The sequence below is a fragment of the Ranitomeya imitator genome, chromosome 2, assembly GCF_032444005.1.
Source record: "Ranitomeya imitator isolate aRanImi1 chromosome 2, aRanImi1.pri, whole genome shotgun sequence".
Taxonomy (NCBI): domain Eukaryota; kingdom Metazoa; phylum Chordata; class Amphibia; order Anura; family Dendrobatidae; genus Ranitomeya; species Ranitomeya imitator.
This window is the reverse complement of record NC_091283.1, coordinates 668,903,011-668,924,786: the sequence shown is the minus strand read 5'-3', so window position 1 is coordinate 668,924,786 and position 21,776 is coordinate 668,903,011. Positions and strand designations below refer to the sequence as shown.

The window sequence follows — 21,776 nt, the reverse complement described above, 5'->3', positions numbered from 1 at the left end:
TGCATGTTTGACTTCTCTCCAGCGCCATCTGGCTTCTGTCTCTGCTCTCGGGCCACTCCCCCTCAGTCGCGTGAGTCAGATCCTGCTGGATGCCCGGCGAAATTTCCATCACTCTGCTTGTGTCTCCCTTACTGCAGCAATCTGCCTGCCTTGTGGCAGGTACACCCGGGGTTCATGACACCAACCCCGTCTTTGACTTCCTGTCAATATCTGTTCTGCCCATGGATCCAGAAATGACGTAGGCTGAATGGAGTCTAAATCCTGTCCTGCCAGTCACTCGGAGTCTAGTCCGTGTCGGGGTACCTGACTCCTAGGGTCAGCAGCTGCAGTACAAGAAATTGCCTAGAAGTGGGACCCTGTGGCTTCCTGCAACTCAAGCCTAACGCCACCATCAGGAGCTCCAGAGAAGCCCAGGTAAGCGGCTTAGTGGCGTCACTCCTATGTAAGTCCGGCCCGTGGCACACAGTGGGTCTACGAACCACACGCGTGCATGACACAAGCATTCCTATTTGTTTTCTGACTGCATGTTGTCTAGCAGGCTCATTGCCACAGGGGGCACACATTTGTTAAAGGGGTAGTATCAGCTCGTGGTTTGCTGCTGGTTGCCTAAGCTAGAGACCACCCTGCAGTGTATCAGAGGGGTCTAGCCCCCTAATGCTTGGCTTAGAGCCTGCACCCACCGCTCCGCAGCTGTGGAATAGCTGATCATGTGCAGCTCCTGCTGCTTCTTCACCTTGCCGCTGGGCTGAACCGTCAATGTTCAGAACCACCAGGAATCCAGGAGACCCTAAAGACAGCAGACCCCGGAAACCTAGCCTATTTCATTTTGGATCACACAAAATCGCCAATCAAAGCCACCATGGCTTATGGAAGAAGGCACGAGGTGGCCGTACTAAGCCCTGCGCCTAACTACTGACTAGCCTATAAAATATTACCAACCACTCACTGAAGCGAGGGATCAACAACGTTGACGCATATCTAACAGCGCCACCTAACGCCAGACGACCATAAGGTGACAGACACAGAACACTGCAGGCCCCGCCCCTTCGCTCTCCCGGCCTTTTTCCCGCCCTCACAAGGCCCCATATGTGCAGAGGCTTCCATTGTTGTGCCAGCTGGGAAAAGTGGCACTATGACGTCTATTATTGGCCTCTAGTCTCGTTAGCGCGCTGCACCCAGCGTCGGAATATGAGTAACCCACGAACCGTTAACAGTGAAGAGGCCGGTCAGCCCAACGTACATTGCAGTTATGCAGGCACTAATGAGGGCAGCGGCGTTCTGGATGGGGCGTGGCTACTGGGTGGAGCTGCCCAGTGACAGGCTCGGTGTCTCCTTCACTTCGCCCTCCAGCTGCACGCTCTGACCAGGACAGGCCGCTCAGCACTAAGCGCAGGTATGAGGCCGCCGGCGCTTCGCATAGCGTCCCCCGGTCCTGACAGAGAAGCTTATAGGGGTAATGACGGGATGTGGCGATGGTGGGGAACGGAGGCCCTGACAGGGCTGCGCTGGGTGTAATGGGCGCACGATGCAAGATAGTCCGTGCACTGAGCTCTGTGTAATTCATTGTAATCCTGGTGGCATCGGGTTTAATGATCGCATTGTAGTCCTGGTGTGTGACTTGGCGGTACGGTGTGGCAAGGTAGTTCATGCTGTGTGTGACTTGGCGGTACGGTGTGGCAAGGTAGTTCATGCTGTGTGTGATTGGTCGTTACAATGTGGCAAGGTAGTCCTGGTGTGTGACTGGTCAGTACGTTGTGGCAGGGTAGTCCATGCTGTGTGTGTGTGACTGGACGGTACGGTGTGGCAAGGTAGTCCATGCTGTGACTGGTCGGTACGGTGTGGCAGGGTAGTCCATGCTGTGTGACTGGTCGGTACGGTGTGGCAGGGTAGTCCATGCTGTGTGTGACTGGACGGTACGGTGTGGCAAGGTTGTCCATGCTGTGTGTGTGACTGGACAGTACGGTGTGGCAGGGTAGTCCATGCTGTGTGTGACTGGTCGGTACTGTGTGGCAAGGTAGTCCATGCTGTGTGTGACTGGTCGGTACGGTGTGGCAAGGTAGTCCATGCTGTGTGTGACTGGTCGGTACGGTGTGGCAAGGTAGTCCATGCTGTGTGTGACTGGACGGTACGGTGTGGCAAGGTAGTCCATGCTGTGTGTGTGTGTGTGTGACTGGATGGTACGGTGTGGCAGGGTAGTCCATGCTGTGTGTGACTGGTCGGTACGGTGTGGCAAGATAGTCCATGCTGTATGTGTGTCTGGACGGTACAGTGTGGAAGGGTAGTCCATGCTGTGTGACTGGCCTGTACGGTGTGGCAAGGTAGTCCTGGTGTGTCTGGTCGGTACGGTGTGGCAGGGTAGTCCATGCTATGTGTGACTGGTTGGTACGGTGTGGCAAGGTAGACCATGCTGTGTGTGACTGGACGGTACGGTGTGGCAAGGTAGTCCATGCTGTGTGTGACTGGTCGGTACGGTGTGGCAAGGTAGTCCTGGTGTGTGTCTGGTCAGTACGGTGTGGCAGGGTAGTCCATGCTATGTGTGACTGGTTGGTACGGTGTGGCAAGGTAGACCATGCTGTGTGTGACTGGACGGTACGGTGTGGCAAGGTAGTCCTGGTGTGTGTCTGGTCAGTACGGTGTGGCAGGGTAGTCCATGCTATGTGACTGGTTGGTACGGTGTGGCAAGGTAGACCATGCTGTGTGTGACTGGACGGTACGGTGTGGCAAGGTAGTCCATGCTGTGTGTGACTGGTCGGTACGGTGTGGCAAGGTAGTCCTGGTGTGTGTGACTGGACAGTACGGTGTGGCAAGGTAGTCCATGCTGTGTGTGTCTGGTCGGTACGGTGTGGCAGGGTAGTCCATGCTATTTGTGACTGGTTGGTACGGTGTGGCAAGGTAGACCATGCTGTGTGTGTGACTGGTCGGTACGGTGTGGCAAGGTAGTCCTGGTGTGTGTGTGTGTGTGACTGGACAGTACGGTGTGGCAAGGTAGTCCATGCTGTGTGTGTGACTGGACAGTACGGCGGTGTGGTAAGGTAGTGCATGCTGTGTGTGTGACTGGACGGTACGGCGGTGTGGCAAGGTAGTCCATGCTGTGTGTGTGTGACTGGACAGTACAGTGTGGCAAGGTAGTCCATGCTGTGTGTGTGACTGGACGGTACAGCGGTGTGGCAAGGTAGTTCATGCTGTGTGTGTGTGTGTGTCTGTCTGGACGGTACGGCGGTGTGGCAAGGTAGTCCATGCTGTGTGTGTGACTGGACAGTACGGTGTGGCAAGGTAGTCCATGCTGTGTGTGTGACTAGACGGTACGGCGGTGTGGCAAGGTAGTCCATGCTGTGTGTGACTGGACGGTACAGCGGTGTAGCAAGGTAGTCCATGCTGTGTGTGTTTGTGACTGGACGGTACGGTGTGGCAAGGTAGTCCATGCTGTGTGTGTGACTGGATGGTACGGCGGTGTGGCAAGGTAGTCCATGCTGTGTGTGTTTGTGACTGGACGGTACGGTGTGGCAAGGTAGTCCATGCTGTTGTGTGTGTGTGTGTGACTGGACGGTACGGTGTGGCAAGGTAGTCCATGCTGTTGTGTGTGTGTGACTGGACGGTACGGTGTGGCAGGGTAGTCCATGCTGTGTGACTGGCCTGTACAGTGTGGCAAGGTAGTCCTGGTGTGTGTCTGGTCGGTACGGTGTGGCAGGGTAGTCCATGCTATGTGTGACTGGTTGGTACGGTGTGGCAAGGTAGACCATGCTGTGTGTGTGGCAAGGTATTCCTGGTGTGTCTGGTCGGTACGGTGTGGCAGGGTAGTCCATGCTATTTGTGACTGGTTGGTACGGTGTGGCAAGGTAGTCCTGGTGTGTGACTGGTCGGTACGGTGTGGCAAGGTAGTCCTGGTGTGTGTGTGACTGGACAGTACGGTGTGGCAAGGTAGTCCATGCTGTGTGTGTGACTGGATGGTACGGCGGTCTGGCAAGGTAGTCCATGCTGTGTGTGTGTGACTGGACGGTGTGGCAAGGTAGTCCATGCTGTGTGTGTGTGTGACTGGACGGTACGGTGTGGCAAGGTAGTCCATGCTGTGCGTGTTTGTGACTGGACGGTACGGTGTGGCAAGGTAGTCCATGCTGTTGTGTGTGTGTGTGTGACTGGACGGTACGGTGTGGCAAGGTAGTCCATGCTGTTGTGTGTGTGTGTGACTGGACGGTACGGTGTGGCAAGGTAGTCCATGCTGTGTGTGACTGGTCGGTACGGTGTGGCAAGGTAGTCCTGGTGTGTGTCTGGTCGGTACGGTGTGGCAGGGTAGTCCATGCTATTTGTGACTGGTTGGTACGGTGTGGCAAGGTAGACCATGCTGTGTGTGTGACTGGTCGGTACGGTGTGGCAAGGTAGTCCTGGTGTGTGTGTGTGTGTGTGACTGGACAGTACGGTGTGGCAAGGTAGTCCATGCTGTGTGACTGGCCTGTACGGTGTGGCAAGGTAGTCCTGGTGTGTGTCTGGTCGGTACGGTGTGGCAGGGTAGTCCATGCTATGTGTGACTGGTTGGTACGGTGTGGCAAGGTAGACCATGCTGTGTGTGTGACTGGTCGGTACGGTGTGGCAAGGTAGTCCTGGTGTGTCTGGTCGGTACGGTGTGGCAGGGTAGTCCATGCTATTTGTGACTGGTTGGTACGGTGTGGCAAGGTAGTCCTGGTGTGTGACTGGTCGGTACGGTGTGGCAAGGTAGTCCTGGTGTGTGAGACTGGACAGTACGGTGTGGCAAGGTAGTCCATGCTGTGTGTGTGACTGGACGGTACGGCGGTGTGGCAAGGTAGTCCATGCTGTGTATGTGACTGGATGGTACGGCGGTCTGGCAAGGTAGTCCATGCTGTGTGTGTGTGACTGGACGGTACGGCGGTGTGGCAAGGTAGTCCATGCTGTGTGTGTGTGTGTGTGACTGGACGGTACGGTGTGGCAAGGCAGTCCATGCTGTTGTGTGTGTGACTGGACGGTACGGTGTGGCAAGGTAGTCCATGCTGTGTGTGTGTGTGACTGGACGGTACGGTGTGGCAAGGTAGTCCATGCTGTGCGTGTTTGTGACTGGACGGTACGGTGTGGCAAGGTAGTCCATGCTGTTGTGTGTGTGTGTGTGTGTGACTGGACGGTACGGTGTGGCAAGGTAGTCCATGCTGTTGTGTGTGTGTGACTGGACGGTACGGTGTGGCAAGGTAGTCCATGCTGTGTGTGACTGGTCGGTACGGTGTGGCAAGGTAGTCCTGGTGTGTGTCTGGTCGGTACGGTGTGGCAGGGTAGTCCATGCTATTTGTGACTGGTTGGTACGGTGTGGCAAGGTAGACCATGCTGTGTGTGTGACTGGTCGGTACGGTGTGGCAAGGTAGTCCTGGTGTGTGTGTGTGTGACTGGACAGTACGGTGTGGCAAGGTAGTCCATGCTGTGTGACTGGTCGGTACGGTGTGGCAAGGTAGTCCTGGTGTGTCTGGTCGGTACGGTGTGGCAGGGTAGTCCATGCTATTTGTGACTGGTTGGTACGGTGTGGCAAGGTAGTCCTGGTGTGTGACTGGTCGGTACGGTGTGGCAAGGTAGTCCTGGTGTGTGTGAGACTGGACAGTACGGTGTGGCAAGGTAGTCCATGCTGTGTGTGTGACTGGACGGTACGGCGGTGTGGCAAGGTAGTCCATGCTGTGTATGTGACTGGATGGTACGGCGGTCTGGCAAGGTAGTCCATGCTGTGTGTGTGTGACTGGACGGTACGGCGGTGTGGCAAGGTAGTCCATGCTGTGTGTGTGTGTGACTGGACGGTACGGTGTGGCAAGGCAGTCCATGCTGTTGTGTGTGTGACTGGACGGTACGGTGTGGCAAGGTAGTCCATGCTGTGTGTGTGTGTGTGTGTGTGACTGGACGGTACGGTGTGGCAAGGTAGTCCATGCTGTGTGTGTGTGACTGGACGGTACGGCGGTGTGGCAAGGTAGTCCATGCTGTGTGTGTGTGTGTGTGACTGGACGGTACGGTGTGGCAAGGCAGTCCATGCTGTTGTGTGTGTGACTGGACGGTACGGTGTGGCAAGGTAGTCCATGCTGTGTGTGTGTGTGACTGGACGGTACGGTGTGGCAAGGTAGTCCATGCTGTGCGTGTTTGTGACTGGACGGTACGGTGTGGCAAGGTAGTCCATGCTGTTGTGTGTGTGTGTGTGTGTGTGACTGGACGGTACGGTGTGGCAAGGTAGTCCATGCTGTTGTGTGTGTGTGACTGGACGGTACGGTGTGGCAAGGTAGTCCATGCTGTGTGTGACTGGTCGGTACGGTGTGGCAAGGTAGTCCTGGTGTGTGTCTGGTCGGTACGGTGTGGCAGGGTAGTCCATGCTATTTGTGACTGGTTGGTACGGTGTGGCAAGGTAGACCATGCTGTGTGTGTGTGACTGGACGGTACGGCGGTGTGGCAAGGTAGTCCATGCTGTGTGTGTGTGTGTGTGTGACTGGACGGTACGGTGTGGCAAGGCAGTCCATGCTGTTGTGTGTGTGACTGGACGGTACGGTGTGGCAAGGTAGTCCATGCTGTGTGTGTGTGTGTGTGACTGGACGGTACGGTGTGGCAAGGCAGTCCATGCTGTTGTGTGTGTGACTGGACGGTACGGTGTGGCAAGGTAGTCCATGCTGTGTGTGTGTGTGACTGGACGGTACGGTGTGGCAAGGTAGTCCATGCTGTGCGTGTTTGTGACTGGACGGTACGGTGTGGCAAGGTAGTCCATGCTGTTGTGTGTGTGTGTGTGTGTGTGTGTGTGTGACTGGACGGTACGGTGTGGCAAGGTAGTCCATGCTGTTGTGTGTGTGTGACTGGACGGTACGGTGTGGCAAGGTAGTCCATGCTGTGTGTGACTGGTCGGTACGGTGTGGCAAGGTAGTCCTGGTGTGTGTCTGGTCGGTACGGTGTGGCAGGGTAGTCCATGCTATTTGTGACTGGTTGGTACGGTGTGGCAAGGTAGACCATGCTGTGTGTGTGACTGGTCGGTACGGTGTGGCAAGGTAGTCCTGGTGTGTGTGTGTGTGACTGGACAGTACGGTGTGGCAAGGTAGTCCATGCTGTGTGACTGGTCGGTACGGTGTGGCAAGGTAGTCCTGGTGTGTCTGGTCGGTACGGTGTGGCAGGGTAGTCCATGCTATTTGTGACTGGTTGGTACGGTGTGGCAAGGTAGTCCTGGTGTGTGACTGGTCGGTACGGTGTGGCAAGGTAGTCCTGGTGTGTGTGAGACTGGACAGTACGGTGTGGCAAGGTAGTCCATGCTGTGTGTGTGACTGGACGGTACGGCGGTGTGGCAAGGTAGTCCATGCTGTGTATGTGACTGGATGGTACGGCGGTCTGGCAAGGTAGTCCATGCTGTGTGTGTGTGACTGGACGGTACGGCGGTGTGGCAAGGTAGTCCATGCTGTGTGTGTGTGTGACTGGACGGTACGGTGTGGCAAGGCAGTCCATGCTGTTGTGTGTGTGACTGGACGGTACGGTGTGGCAAGGTAGTCCATGCTGTGTGTGTGTGTGTGACTGGACGGTACGGTGTGGCAAGGTAGTCCATGCTGTGCGTGTTTGTGACTGGACGGTACGGTGTGGCAAGGTAGTCCATGCTGTTGTGTGTGTGTGTGACTGGACGGTACGGTGTGGCAAGGTAGTCCATGCTGTTGTGTGTGTGTGACTGGACGGTACAGTGTGGCAAGGTAGTCCTGGTGTGTGTCTGGTCGGTACGGTGTGGCAGGGTAGTCCATGCTATTTGTGACTGGTTGGTACGGTGTGGCAAGGTAGTCCTGGTGTGTCTGGTCGGTACGGTGTGGCAGGGTAGTCCATGCTATGTGTGACTGGTTGGTACGGTGTGGCAAGGTAGACCATGCTGTGTGTGACTGGACGGTACGGTGTGGCAAGGTAGTCCATGCTGTGTGTGACTGGTCGGTACGGTGTGGCAAGGTAGTCCTGGTGTGTGTCTGGTCAGTACGGTGTGGCAGGGTAGTCCATGCTATGTGTGACTGGTTGGTACGGTGTGGCAAGGTAGACCATGCTGTGTGTGACTGGACGGTACGGTGTGGCAAGGTAGTCCTGGTGTGTGTCTGGTCAGTACGGTGTGGCAGGGTAGTCCATGCTATGTGTGACTGGTTGGTACGGTGTGGCAAGGTAGACCATGCTGTGTGTGACTGGACGGTACAGTGTGGCAAGGTAGTCCATGCTGTGTGTGACTGGTCGGTACAGTGTGGCAAGGTAGTCCATGCTGTGTGTGTGTGTGACTGGACGGTACAGCGGTGTGGCAAGGTAGTTCATGCTGTGTGTGTGTGTGTCTGTCTGGACGGTACGGCGGTGTGGCAAGGTAGTCCATGCTGTGTGTGTGACTGGACAGTACGGTGTGGCAAGGTAGTCCATGCTGTGTGTGTGACTAGACGGTACGGCGGTGTGGCAAGGTAGTCCATGCTGTGTGTGACTGGACGGTACAGCGGTGTAGCAAGGTAGTCCATGCTGTGTGTGTTTGTGACTGGACGGTACGGTGTGGCAAGGTAGTCCATGCTGTGTGTGTGTGACTGGATGGTACGGCGGTGTGGCAAGGTAGTCCATGCTGTGTGTGTGTGACTGGACGGTACGGTGTGGCAAGGTAGTCCATGCTGTTGTGTGTGTGTGTGTGACTGGACGGTACGGTGTGGCAAGGTAGTCCATGCTGTTGTGTGTGTGTGTGTGTGTGTGTGACTGGACGGTACGGTGTGGCAGGGTAGTCCATGCTGTGTGACTGGCCTGTACAGTGTGGCAAGGTAGTCCTGGTGTGTGTCTGGTCGGTACGGTGTGGCAGGGTAGTCCATGCTATGTGTGACTGGTTGGTACGGTGTGGCAAGGTAGACCATGCTGTGTGTGTGACTGGTCGGTACGGTGTGGCAAGGTAGTCCTGGTGTGTCTGGTCGGTACGGTGTGGCAGGGTAGTCCATGCTGTGTGACTGGCCTGTACAGTGTGGCAAGGTAGTCCTGGTGTGTGTCTGGTCGGTACGGTGTGGCAGGGTAGTCCATGCTATGTGTGACTGGTTGGTACGGTGTGGCAAGGTAGACCATGCTGTGTGTGTGACTGGTCGGTACGGTGTGGCAAGGTAGTCCTGGTGTGTCTGGTCGGTACGGTGTGGCAGGGTAGTCCATGCTATTTGTGACTGGTTGGTACGGTGTGGCAAGGTAGTCCTGGTGTGTGACTGGTCGGTACGGTGTGGCAAGGTAGTCCTGGTGTGTGTGTGACTGGACAGTACGGTGTGGCAAGGTAGTCCATGCTGTGTGTGACTGGATGGTACGGCGGTCTGGCAAGGTAGTCCATGCTGTGTGTGTGTGACTGGACGGTGTGGCAAGGTAGTCCATGCTGTGTGTGTGTGTGACTGGACGGTACGGTGTGGCAAGGTAGTCCATGCTGTGCGTGTTTGTGACTGGACGGTACGGTGTGGCAAGGTAGTCCATGCTGTTGTGTGTGTGTGTGTGTGACTGGACGGTACGGTGTGGCAAGGTAGTCCATGCTGTGTGTGACTGGTCGGTACGGTGTGGCAAGGTAGTCCTGGTGTGTGTCTGGTCGGTACGGTGTGGCAGGGTAGTCCATGCTATTTGTGACTGGTTGGTACGGTGTGGCAAGGTAGACCATGCTGTGTGTGTGACTGGTCGGTACGGTGTGGCAAGGTAGTCCTGGTGTGTGTGTGTGTGTGACTGGACAGTACGGTGTGGCAAGGTAGTCCATGCTGTGTGACTGGCCTGTACGGTGTGGCAAGGTAGTCCTGGTGTGTCTGGTCGGTACGGTGTTGCAGGGTAGTCCATGCTATGTGTGACTGGTTGGTACGGTGTGGCAAGGTAGACCATGCTGTGTGTGTGACTGGTCGGTACGGTGTGGCAAGGTAGTCCTGGTGTGTCTGGTCGGTACGGTGTGGCAGGGTAGTCCATGCTATTTGTGACTGGTTGGTACGGTGTGGCAAGGTAGTCCTGGTGTGTGACTGGTCGGTACGGTGTGGCAAGGTAGTCTATGCTGTGTATGTGACTGGATGGTACGGCGGTGTGGCAAGGTAGTCCATGCTGTTGTGTGTGTGTGTGACTGGACGGTACGGTGTGGCAAGGTAGTCCATGCTGTTGTGTGTGTGACTGGACGGTACGGTGTGGCAAGGCAGTCCATGCTGTTGTGTGTGTGACTGGACGGTACGGTGTGGCAAGGTAGTCCATGCTGTTGTGTGTGTGACTGGACGGTACGGTGTGGAAGCTATTCCATGCTGTGTGTGTGTGTGTGACTGGACGGTATGGTGTGGCAAGGTAGTCCATGCTGTGTGTGTGTGACTGGACGGTACGGTGTGGCAAGGTAGTCCATGCTCTGTGTGTGTGTGTGACTGGACGGTACGGTGTGGCAAGGTAGTCCATGCTGTGTGTGTGTGTCTGGACGGTACGGCGGTGTGGCAAGGTAGCCCATGCTGTGTGTGTGTGTGTGTGACTGGACGGTACGGCGGTGTGGCAAGGTAGTCCATGCTGTGTGTGACTGGACGGGACGGCGGTGTGGCAAGGTAGTCCATGCTGTGTGTGTGTGTGACTGGACGGTACGGTGTGGCAGGGTAGTCCATGCTGTGTGACTGGCCTGTACGGTGTGGCAAGGTAGTCCTGGTGTGTCTGGTCGGTACGGTGTGGCAGGGTAGTCCATGCTATTTGTGACTGGTTGGTACGGTGTGGCAAGGTAGACCATGCTGTGTGTGTGACTGGTCGGTACGGTGTGGCAAGGTAGTCCTGGTGTCTGGTCGGTACGGTGTGGCAGGGTAGTCCATGCTATTTGTGACTGGTTGGTACGGTGTGGCAAGGTAGTCCATGCTGTGTGTGTGTGACTGGACGGTACGGTGTGGCAAGGTAGTCCATGCTCTGTGTGTGTGTGACTGGACGGTATGGTGTGGCAAGGTAGTCCATGCTCTGTGTGTGTGTGTGACTGGACGGTACGGCGGTGTGGCAAGGTAGTCCATGCTGTGTGTGTGTGTGTGACTGGACGGTACGGCGGTGTGGCAAGGTAGTCCATGCTGTGTGTGTGTGACTGGACGGTACGGTGTGGCAAGGTAGTCTATGGTGTGTGTGTGTGTGACTGGACGGTACGGTGTGGCAAGGTAGTCCATGCTGTGTGTGTCTGGACGGTACGGCGGTGTGGCAAGGTAGTCCATGCTGTGTGTGTGACTGGACGGTATGGCGGTGTGGCAAGGTAGTCCATGCTGTGTGTGTGTGACTGGACGGTACGGCGGTGTGGCAAGGTAGTCCATGCTGTGTGTGTGTGTGACTGGACGGTATGGTGGTGTGGCAAGGTAGTCCATGCTGTGTGTGTGACTGGATGGTACGGTGTGGCTAGGTAGTCCATGCTGTGTGTGTGACTGGATGGTACGGTGTGGCTAGGTAGTCCATGCTGTGTGTGTGTGACTGGACGGTACGGTGTGGCAAGGTAGTCCATGCTGTGTGTGTGTGACTGGATGGTACGATGTGGCTAGGTAGTCCATGCTGTGTGTGTGTGACTGGACGGTACGGTATGGCAAGGTAGTCCATGCTGTGTGTGTGTGACTGGATGGTACGATGTGGCTAGGTAGTCCATGCTGTGTGTGTGTGTGACTGGACGGTACGGTATGGCAAGGTAGTCCATGGTGCAGCATGTATGATTGTGAGACTAATCTGAACATTATGTGCTGCAACAAGCGGAAGTGTCAAACTGCCCGTCGCAGTAGTGCCTACAAGCTGCATAGATGCTGGCATTAGTAGCTGCACACGTAGTGCCTTTACATCGTGGATGTGTGCAGTTGGTAATCTCTTCAGGTGATCTTGTACTTGCTTTGTTCAAGGCTTTAGGGACCGCTGCTGCTGTACTTGTAAACTGAAGAAGCGCATTCTGGCTGTCTTGGATTACTGCTGAGGAAATAGATAAATTTTCCATCAGCATGTGTGCATGCTTCCAAGATGGCTGCCCCCAGGCTGTGCCTGCATACCCTTGTAGCTGCTGCTATATATAGGACTGCTGTGTGTGACCTTAGCAGTCTGTTTCTACTGCAGTCTTTCATGACCTTATGTTTCTTGGATGTTCTAGAATGATGTCTGTTGTCACGTGATTGTCCTCTTGTCACATGGATAGCTCACATTTTACATGTCTAGATCCGGTGTTCAGACTTCTTCATTTTAATGGAATGTTATGTATTTATTAATAGGATGCATTGAACTGGTGGCCTTATTCCCATTCTATGTAAAATCTGACTGGCTTCTGGCAGTGATGTCTTAGATTTGACGCTGCTGCTTGGAGATGAGAGCATTTTGTTCTCTCCTCCCAGTAAGGCTCTATTACCCGATGTTGCATCAGTGAATGGAGTTGGGGGCGGGCAAGCCTCATTCTGACACTTCTCATTAAATTCACTTTGTGCCTGGATGGGCAGCAAATATTCCACAGCATGGGATGCAGGGCATCACAGAGCGCTGTACTGAGAGAAAGCACCCTAGCTGGATTACCCGATAGCACTGACCTCCAGACTAACCAAGAAAACGAGTCTCCTGATTCTACTAATGGTTAGTTATTATCTTGAAAAGGTATCTCACACCCCATGCTATAGTGTTCTCTAAGGAGGCTCTTCCTTGGACAGGGTGTGTTCTCCGAGTAATCTGTTAAGTATGCAGGAAATAACCCAATCATAGGTGTCCAGGTCAATATCTGGTTATCAGAATACACTTTGACGGGATCTACTCTGAAATTAGTCATCTGTTGTAGTGCATTTGTTTATTTTGGTGTGACATAGTGGGGGAAAGAGGGGGATTTAGAAAATCTAATGACAAAGGTTTAAATGCAACATCCCAATCGTTGCAAAGCACCCTATGGTACTACGGATCAGAGTTGGCTCCAGGTTTTCGTGGGCCCCATATGAAAGTCTGTCTGCCCCTATAACACATACCACAATTCATCATGCATAGATACGGCAAAGGTATAGTACAATGCCAAATATTTCACTTCTTACATTACATGAGTTATATCAGTACTCAGAAACCAGATAGTATAGTACTCCATACAGTTTAATAAGCCTCATATATTGTTCCATACAGTAAATTGAGTCCCATATAATGCTCCATGCAGTGAGTGACGGGCCCCATGTAGTGCTCCATGCAGTGAGTGACGGGCCCCGTGTAGTGCTCCATGCAGTGAGTGACGGGCCCCGTGTAGTGCTCCATGCAGTGAGTGACGGGCCCCGTGTAGTGCTCCATGCAGTGAGTGACGGGCCCCGTGTAGTGCTCCATGCAGTGAGTGACGGGCCCCGTGTAGTGCTCCATGCAGTGAGTGACGGGCCCCGTGTAGTGCTCCATGCAGTGAGTGACGGGCCCCGTGTAGTGCTCCATGCAGTGAGTGACGGGCCCCGTGTAGTGCTCCCTGCAGTGAGTGACGGGCCCCGTGTAGTGCTCCATGCAGTGAGTGACGGGCCCCGTGTAGTGCTCCATGCAGTGAGTGACGGGCCCCGTGTAGTGCTCCATGCAGTGAGTGACGGGCCCCGTGTAGTGCTCCATGCAGTGAGTGACGGGCCCCGTGTAGTGCTCCGTGCAGTGAGTGACGGGCCCCGTGTAGTGCTCCATGCAGTGAGTGACGGGCCCCGTGTAGTGCTCCAAACATTAAAAAAAAATGAAATACTTACCTCTCCTCTCTAGCCACTACTCGGCTCTGGACTCCTCATTCTCTCCACCTTCCGGCTCTCTGCACTGTAACTGTTCAGGCAGAGGGCGCACAGACATGTCGTCATCGTGCCCTCTGACCTGAAACGTCACACTCAGAAGATGCCGCAGCGCAGAAGGAGGGAGCGGTAAGTATTCCAGGTATCGGTGCCCTGAGCAAGCGGGGGGACACTCGCGGGTGCTGGCACCTGGCCCTCATAGTACGCTGGTGTCCCTAATGGCGAGTGGGCCTCGCCTGCTCAGGCTCTCTGTGCTTGCCTGTTGGCGCAGGGAGGTGACACTGGCACTTCTACGGTTCTTATGTGATGGAGGCCTCCTACCTGTGATTTTCCTCCTGGTGAAGTCATGTCAACTTGGCAGCGGCTTCTCTTCTCTGGTTGATGGGGTGTCACTGCTGACCTCATGCTGATTGACAGCTGGCTCCACACTGCCTAACTGAAAAGCAGTCTACCAATCAGCATGACGTCTGCAATGATGCCCCGTCAACAGCACAGAAGAGAGGACTGTTCTGTTGACATAATTTTTGCTAGAGCTGTATCAAGAGACCGCTGCAAAATTTTCAGTTTGTCTGATTTTTCTCTTTATAGGTATATTTTTTGAGTAAAATGTGTATATATATATATTTATTATATTGCCTAAGAGGTACTTCCGTCTGTCTAACTTCCGTAACGGAAATTCTGGGTCACTGATTGGTCGCGGCCAGCGAGATTGGGGCGGGATTTGAAACCGCTTCACTCTTTACTATTGATGCTGCCTATGCAGCATCAATAGTAAAAACAGAATGTTAAAAATAACTAAAAAAAAAAAATTATATTCTCACCTTCCGAAGTCCGCCGCAGCCTTTCGCGCTCTGGTCCCAAGAATGCATTGCGGCACTGACTCGAGATCACGTAGCGGTCTTGCGAGATGATGACCGCTACATGATCTCGACGCAATGCATTCTTGGGACCGGAGCGCGAGGAGCATCGGTGAAGGTGAGTATATAACTTTTTTTTTATTTTAATTGTTTTATTTTAACAGGGATATGGTGTACTGCGTGGGCTGTGCATTCTAGAGTACCCGATGCGTTATAATCGGGCCACCATCTAGTATTCTATAAACTTCTGTCAACATGTCTCCGAATTTCCAAGCAATACATTTTTTTTTTTTTTTTTCTGAAAAAGAGAAATGGTCCAAATTAAAACAAAAAAAACCCGGTGCTTTCAGACCTCAAATAGTGCAAATTAATACCTGTCTCAAAAGAAAAAAGTGGCCATCGGAAACTTCAACAATATACATCAAATTCATCTGTGGCGTATAGCCACTAGACCAGAAGAGATTCCATCAATATATAAAATTAAGAAATTTTATTGATAACCAACATAAAATAAAAATGGATACTAAAATTAGACAGGGCTAAATCTACAAAAAAGGAGGGGGAAGCAGTTGAAAGGCACAACACCTGGTGGCAATATATATAAGCCACTGTGCAAGCAAGAATAAATTCTATAAGTTACTGAGCACTTTAAATCCAAAAGTATTCCATAAAAATTATATACCATTAATCATAATAAATGTAAAGACAAGGAAGACTAATAGTTTGTATGTTCTCCCTGTTTGTGTTGGTTTCCTCCGGGTTCTCCAGTTTCCTCCCACATTCCAAAGACCTACTGATAGGGAATTTAGATTGTGAGCCCAATCAGGGACAGCAATAATATGTGCAAGCTGTAAAGCACTGCGGAATGTTAGCGCTATATAAAAATAAAGATTATTTATAATGGATAGGAAAGTGAAAACAGTGCCAAGATTGGTATCAATATATTATCTGTAGCCTAGTAGTAACTAACCAGAATTGGTGAACAGTGGTATCTTAATACATCTAAGGTAACTCGTGCCATAATGTGTCAATCGTTGGGGCTAAAATGCTCCATGAAAACATCATTTTAATACCTATGTAAGGCCATGTTCACACAGTGCGTTTTTTACTGCGGAACCGCAGCGGTTTTGCAGCTGTTTTCCATGCAGGGTACATAACAATGTAACCCTATGGAAAACAGTCACTGCTGTGCACATGATCCGGAATTTCGTTTAAAAAGCCGCGCAGAATAGCTGCGGCAAAAAAGGAGCATGTCACTTCTTTTTCCTGAACCGCAGCGGTTCTGCACCCATAGACCTCCATTGTGAGGTCAAAACCGCAGTAAAACCCGCAGATCAAAAATATATCTGCGGGTTTTACTGCGATTTGATGTGCAGAACCGCTGCAGCAGGAAGTGCGGGGAAGCGGGCGGAAGTGCGTGGGCGGAGTGTGGCTGCCCCCCCGTGCTCCGATCCCGCCCCGTGCTCCGATGCCCCTCCCCCGTGCTCCGATGCCCCCCCCCCAGTGCTCCGATGCCCCCCCTCCCCCCCCCCCGTGCCCTAATCTCCCCCCCTTATACTTACCCGGCGTCCCGGTGTCCGTCCGGCCGTCTTCTCCCTGGGCGCCGCCATCTTGCAAAATGGCGGGCGCATGCGCAGTGCGCCCGCCGAATCTGCCGGCTGGCAGATTCGCTCCAAAGTGCATTTTGATCACTGAGATAGGTTATATCTCAGTGATCAAAATAAAAAAATAGTAAATGACACCCCCCTCACTTTGTCACCCCCATTGGTAGGGACAATAAAAAAAATTAAGAATTTTTTTTTTTTTTTTTTTTCACTAGGGTTAGGGGTAGGGTTAGGGTTAGAAAACTGCATTAAAAAAAAGGACCAAAAAAAGGACCTGCGTTTTCTGCCAAGAGCTGCCGTTTTTTAAAAAAACAGTCCTGAAAAAAAAAGGATGGAAATCCTGAACGTGTGAACATACCCTAAGGCTGATAAATGTATGATGCAGCTTGTGGTGCTGGCCAGAGTGGTATAGCAGAGCTGTGGTCACCCTTCCCGCCTGACGGGCACCGTTTTGCTGCTCACTTCTTTCGGTGGCAGGTCACAATAGTATTTTGGTGACCTTATGCCACTCCTGGTACAAAAATCTAAGTTCTTCTTTGTTTGATGGCTTGTGACTATCCATCTTCCGCTTGCTTACATTCTAGAGGTTTTCAATGGAGTTCAGGTCTGGAGATTGGGCTGACCTTGGCAGGGATTTGATGTGGTGGTCTTTCATCCACTCCTTGATTGACCTAGCTGTGTGGCTTGGCGCATTGTCCAGCTGGATAAACCAGTCCTCAGAGTTGGGGAACATTGCCTGAGCAGAAGGAATAAACTTTTTTTTTTTTCCAGGATAACCTTGTATGCTGCTTGATTCATACGTCCTTTGCAAAGAACAACCTGCCCAATTCCAGTCTTGCTGAAACATCCCAAAGATCACCGATCCTCCACCAAATTTCACAGTGGGTGCAAGACACTGTGGCTTGTATGCCTCTCCAGGTCTCCGTCTAACCATTAGACGACCAGGTTTTTTTTTTCTGGGGATAAAACAGTGGGCTGTTTTGTTTTTTCCAGCGGGACAATGCGCCATGCCACACAGCTAGGTCAATCAAGGTGTGGATGAAGGACCACCACATGAAATCCCTGCCATAGCCTGCCCAAACTCCAGACCTCAACCCCATTGAAAACCTCTGGAATGTAATCAAGAGGAAGATGTATAGTCACAAGCTATCAAACAATGAACTACTGCTTACATTTTTGTACCAGGAGTGGCATAAGGTCACACAAAAGCCGTGTGAAAGACTGGTGGAAAGCATGCCAAGACGCATGAAAGCTGTGATTAAAAATCATGATTATTCCACAAAATATTGATGTTTGAACTCTTCCTGAGTTAAAACATTTCTATTGTTGTTTCTCAATGACTATGAACTTGTTTTCTTTGCATTATTTGAGGTCTGCAAGCAATGCATTTTTTTTTTTTTTATTTTGACCATTTCTCATTTTTAGAAAAAACAAAATTTATTGCTTGGAACATCAGAGACATGTTGTCAGTAGTTTATAGAATAAAATAAATTATATTTTACTCAAATATATACCTATAAAGCAAAAAATCAGACAAACTGAAAATTTTGCAGTGGTCTCTTAATTTTTGCCAGAGCTGTATATAAAACATCAGAGGGGAGATAGAAATAACAAGTGCCATGTTACAACAGTGAGTACAAGGCAAGAGGCTGAAAACAGAGATTATGGATGCACCTAAAAGTTAAGTCTACGAATTATGTATGCTTTATATGGAAGACAGTACTGGACAGGCACCCCACTATCTTTGTATACTTTAAATCGCTAGTGCTATGAACAGAGGTATGAGAGAGAGAGATCATGCACAATGGTTCAGAGGCAGGAGAATAAGGACATTAACCATGAAATAAGATACACATGATACAGTGATCAGTCCACACATGGTCAGAAAAGTCCCAAATTCCCAGTATGGTACAAAAGCCAAAATTCAACCTGTAGTGACATGGATGGCGGCTGAAACGCACGTTGGGGTCACCATCCACATCACTACCAGGTTGTATCTTGGCTTTTGTACCATATTGGGAGTTTTATGACCCATGTGTGGACTGATCACTGTATTACAGTGGGTATGCAAAGTTTGCAGACCCCTTTAACCCATTAATCCCATTGGACGTACTATCCCGTCAAGGTGACCTGGGACTTAATTCCCAGTGACGGGATAGTACGTCCAGCGTGATTAGCTGCGCTCACAGGGGGATCGAGGCCGGGTGTCAGCTGACTATCGCAGCTGGCATCCGACACTATGTGCCAGGAGCGGTCACGGACCGCCCCTGGCACATTAACCCCGGCACACTGCGATCAAACATGATCGCAGCGTTCCGGGAGCATAGGGAAGCATCGTGCAGGGAGGGAGCTCCCTGCGGGCTTCCCTGAGACCCTCGTTACAAGGCGATGTGCTCACCTTGTAACAAGCGGATCCAAAATGGCTGCGGGGCTGCATCCGGGTCCTGCAGGGAGGTGACTTACCAGCGCCTGCTCAGAGCAAGCGCTGATAAGCCTGCAGCCCTGCTTGTCAGATCGTTGATCTGACACAGTGCTCTGAAACGTGTCAGATCAGCGATCTGACCCTATAACATGATGCCCCCCAACCCCAACATCCGTGTCTCGCATGTGAAAACCAAACACTGGCGTTGGCACTCCAGAGCAGAGCGTGCAGCTCCATGTGTTGCTATGCAGCTGCACGCTCCGCTCTGGAGTGCCGGCGCCAGAGCTTGGATTTCACATGCGAGACACGGACGTGTTTCTTGCATGTGTGATTCCGGCCTAAGTCACATACTGTCCATTTCATTGTGATCCTCCTTGAGATGGGTTACGCCTTCATTGGAGTCCAGCTGTGTTTAATTAAACTGATAAGACTTGATTTGGAAAAGCACACACCTGTCTATATAAGGCCTCACCGTGCATGTCAGACCAAATGAGAATCATGAGGTCAAAGGAACTGGCCAAGGAGCTCAGAGACAGAATTGTGGCAAGGCACAGATCTGGCCAAGGCTATAACAGGATTTTTGCAGTACTTAAGTTTCCTAAAAGCACATTGGCCTCCATAATCCTTAAATGGAAGAAGTTTGGGATCACCACAAGTCTTCCCAGACCTGGCTGTCCAGCCAAACTGAGCAATCGTGGGAGAAGAGCCTTGGTGAGAGAGGTAAAGAAGAACCCCCAAGGTCACTGTGGCTGAGCTCCAGAGATGGAGTAGGGAAATGGGAGACAATTCCACAAAGTCAACTATCGCTGCAACCCTCCACCAGTCTGGCCTTTATGGCAGACTGGCCCAACGGAAGCCTCTCCTCAGTGCAAGACATATGAAAGCCCACATAGTTTGCTGAAAAAACATATGAAGAACTCCCAGACTATGAGAAATAAGATTCTCTGGTCTGATGAGCCGAAGATAAACCTTTTTGGTGATCATTCTAAGCGGTATATGTGGAGAAAACAAGGCACTGCTCATCACCTGCCCAATACAATCCCAATAGTGAAACGTGGTGGCAGCATCATGATATGGGGTGTTTTTCAGCTGCAGGGACAGGGCAACTGGTTGCCATTGAAGGAAACCTGAATGCGGCCAAGTACAGAGAGATCCTTGATGAAAACCTCTCCCACAGTGCTCTGGACCTCCAACTTGGCCGAAGGTTCACCTTCCAACAAGCAATGACCCTAAGCACACAGCTAAAATAACAATGGAGTGGCTCAGAACAACTGTGACCAGTCTTGACTGGCCCAGCCAGAGCCCTGACCTAAACTTAATTGAGCATCTCTGGAGAGACCTGAAAATGGCTGTCCGCCAACGTTCACCATCCAACCTGACCGAACTGGAGAGGATCTGCAAGAAAGAATGGCAGAGGATCCCCAAATCGAGGTGTGAAAAACTTGTGTTCCCGTGCGGTCGGTGGGCACGTCAAAACAACGCATCCGCACACATCTGTATATCCAATGTTAAAGATAGGTACGCAGGACGTATGCAGAAGTAGGTGGGGCTTAACTGAGGACGTACGCAGCACTCCGCAAATTTGAACTTAGCCTTATTCCATGGTTCGTGTCCTTATTCTCTTGCCTCTGAACCATTATGCATGAACTCTCTCTGGTACCTATTCTTGGCTGTTCATAACACTTTGAAGTATACAAAGATTGTGGCGTACCTGTCTAGAATTGTCTTCCATATTAAGAATACATAATTTGTAGACTAAATTTTTAGGTGTATCCATTGGGTCTGCTGTTCTCAGCCTCTTGCCTTGTACTTCCTGGTGTAACATGGCACTTGTTTTTTCTATCTCCTCTGATGTTTTGTATATCTTTTTAAAAAGAATAGTCTCAGTAAAGATTTGTTTTATTTAAGATGCTCCTGCTTCCTTTTCTCTTTTTGGTTACTTGGAAGAGCAGTCAATAGTAAGCTTTTTTTTTTTTTTTTTTCTTGGATACCCACTCTGTTGACATGATGTAAAATGGAGCTGTAGAATTAGTCTGAGTTGGCAGACATCGTTGCTGTGAAAACAAGCCGATAGTAAGCAACTAACTCCTGGTAATTTCTTAGCCCTATGTGTAAAAATAAGTAGTCCCGGATAACTCTTATTTTATGTAGGGCTGTGGAGTCTGTCCATTTTGGTGGAGTTAGGCTGGGTTCCCATTAGCGTATGTGTGCGCAGCGTATACCTGTGTACCAATCCGCATGCGTCTTGCGTACATATATTTAACATTGTGTACGCAGGGACATGCGTTTGCATGCGGATGCGTCTTTCGCGGTGTGCGGCAAACGCAACATGTTGAATTTTTTTGAGGCATCAAATATGTGCAGGCATGCGGATGAGTGCTTCAAAACAACGCATTACTGTCTGGGAACGCACTGGTGTGCAAGGACATGCGTTTGATGCGCGTGCGTACTTTAGACTGCGCATGTCCAGGAACTGATTAAGACACGCCCTCCTGGAAATATTGATCACATGCGCATAACGCAAACGCAGGCAAAAATGCATACAAACGCATGAACACGCAGCTTTTTTTGCGTCATGCGTAAGCTGATGCGGATAAAAACAGCAGTGTAACAACGTGTTTGCATGCGTTTTGGCATGCAGATGATACCCTGCGCACAGATACGCTAATGTGAACTTGGCCTTAATCCGTTAAAATGGAGTGACTTTGACTCCTAAAATATATGAATACATTGACTAAGTAGTACAGTGCAGGATGTGCTGTAAATGTTTTCATAATTTAAGATATTATGAAATGTCCTATAAATGCCTGTTCTGTTCCTGATCTCGGCTTTTAGATGAGATGAATCTGTGCTGCACGTTATGTACATGATCAGTGCTGGGGAGTCGGAGTCTGTCCATTTTGGTAGAGTCAGTATAAAATGGACCAACTCTGACTCCTAAAATATCTAATAAATTGGTACACTAGTTCAATGCAGTATGCAGGGCTGTGAAGTCTGTAAGCCAAACCACCGAATCGACTTCTCAATTTCCCGGACTTCTGAGCATGTACATAAAGTGCAGCACATATTATTCTCAAAAGCAGAGATCCTCAGATCAGGAATAGAACATTTCATAACTTTCCCAAATTCTGAAAAAAAAATTGCACCACATCCTGCACGGATCTACTGAACTTTTTTTTTTTTTTTTTTCCCCCAAGCAGAAGATGACATCAGAGACAGTTTT

At 51.2% G+C, this 21,776-nt stretch overlaps 1 protein-coding gene across 1 annotated transcript in view; it reads left to right on the top strand.

Annotated features, from left to right (window-relative positions):
* The first annotated feature begins 1,090 nt into the window (after nt 1-1,090).
* The window catches only part of VDAC2 (voltage dependent anion channel 2), a 71,428-nt gene continuing 50,742 nt past the window's right edge, over nt 1,091-21,776 (top strand). Inside the window, exon 1 of the mRNA XM_069753019.1 lies at nt 1,091-1,393. The gene's annotated coding sequence lies outside the window, so the exon portion shown is untranslated. The remainder of the gene's footprint in view (nt 1,394-21,776) is intronic.